Genomic DNA, 2029 nt, shown 5'->3' with positions numbered 1-2029 from the left:
CCTACCCAATGCCGCCCTTTCCTGCTCCAGTGCCGCCGTTGTGCCCTAGCGCCCGCATTGCAACCTCACCAGAGACCACAATCTCCATCCAGTGCCACCGTCCAATGCCTCAGAGCTGTCGCCGTAACCCTAATCTCCAGTTGCTGACCCGGTGGTTCCCCGATCTATTCCTCTTCTCGTTGTTTCGCCGGTTCAACAGGTAGCAAGCCCTCGTCTCCAATTTCGTACCTAATTGCTTGCTTCCTAGGGTTTCATATCTCTAGATGTTTATTTAAATTATTTGTATATCCTATCTATTCTATCATATAGCGAGTCGGTGCCATTGTGGTCCTATTTATAGTTGTCAGTCAACTTAGGGCCAAGCTCACGAGTACGTATCAAGGCCAAGGCTTGGAAGTGATAGTTGGCAGTTGATCTTTGTCAGCGGTAGTTGTTCTTTTTAGATCCATCAGATGACTATGTCAAGAATGTTGGAGGTGGTCCCGGTGATGAGGATCCGAGGCCCTCGCCTCGCCAGCCTACAGATACAAAAGGCAAGTCGACGAAGAAGCTTGCAACAAAGAAGCGGAAGTATCCAGATGCAGATACAGCTAGAGCAGCCGCAGTTGCAGCAGCAGCAGAGCGTGCAGATGCAGGAGGTGCTAGGAGTGGAGTCCAGATTGCAGATCAGCTCTCTCCATCTACGAGGGCTGCACTAGAGCAGGTTGAGCACCATCATGGTGGTCCAGCTAGGACTATCATGGTTGCGGGACGGCGAGTTGTCTTGGATGAGAGTCAGTCACAGCAGGAGCCACAGCCAGTAGAGCAAACTCAGGAGGGAGAGCAGGCCAAGGAGACAGAGCAGGCACCTCAGCCATAGCTTCACCGCTCTAGTCGTACCCGTGCTCCAGTCACTACGAGGTCAGAGACATAGTGGAGGGGTTCACGTCCACCGCCTAGACCATAGGGTCCGCCTCTAGTGACCCACTTGGATTTGAGGGCCACCATGGCCAAGCAGGTTCAACAGCTCAGATTTGTGGACTTTGAGCAGTGGTTTCCACCGAGGCGAGATGAGCGTGCTTTAGAGGGCTTCTACACACCTCTACAGGAAGATTTTTATAATGCATATCTTAACAGTGGGGCAGTATTTAGATCTCAGAGGGTGTGCAACATTGAGACCATTATAGCAGCAGCTGGAGAGCATATTCGCCCCTACCTAGCATATCTACTAGGGCTGATAGATCTACTTGGACAAACATGTTTATATGTTCCATCTTGGGTCCAGCAGTTCTATGCTTCTCTCTAGATTGACCCGCAACACAGATTTATACACTTTGCATTCAAAGGCAGAGATTATAGGCTGACGAGCACTAGGGTTAGAGAGATCCTCAGGCTTCAGGAGGAGCCCATCCAGCTACATGAGGTTTGCTATGGACAGACAGCGCCTCCCAAATGCCCTCACGGCAGTCTTGTGCCCCCAACAGATCTAGTCCGCCAGTGCTTCACAGAGCCTTTCAGTGAGGGGTCGAGCAGGACACCCAGTGATCTCACTCCTACTGCTTGAGTACTTGATGCTATTATGAGGAGGACACTACTTCCGAGGATGGGGTATCACGAGGGCTTGACTCGCATTCAGTTATGGCTTCTAAACTCTTTGATGCAGCAGACCATGTTTGACATTTGGGATCTCCTTCTATCAGAGATGGAGGATACTATTGTTGAGGGGTTCAGAGGTCACCGTCAGTTGCTCTATGCTCACCAAATCACATTTCTTATTCATAGGGCAATTACAGTGAGACTGCCTGAGATGCTAGCAGAGTACAGTAGTGCTACTATAGAGTTCCCTGCATACAACCTGACTCAGATGATCCGCCATAGTACACCAAGTGCACCTAGCCAGCCGCGCCATCGTCTAGAGGTGCCAGAGACTGTAGCCTAGCAGGATGATACTATTAGGAGCATAGCGGCTATAGAGGAGGAGGAGCTTGATGCTTAGTAGGAGGGGATGGTCGAAAGCGACCCCAGCGATAGCTCAGATGAGGACTACCGC

Source organism: Miscanthus floridulus, chromosome 15 (assembly GCF_019320115.1).
Source record: "Miscanthus floridulus cultivar M001 chromosome 15, ASM1932011v1, whole genome shotgun sequence".
Lineage (NCBI taxonomy): Eukaryota > Viridiplantae > Streptophyta > Magnoliopsida > Poales > Poaceae > Miscanthus > Miscanthus floridulus.
This window is presented reverse-complemented; position numbering follows the sequence as displayed.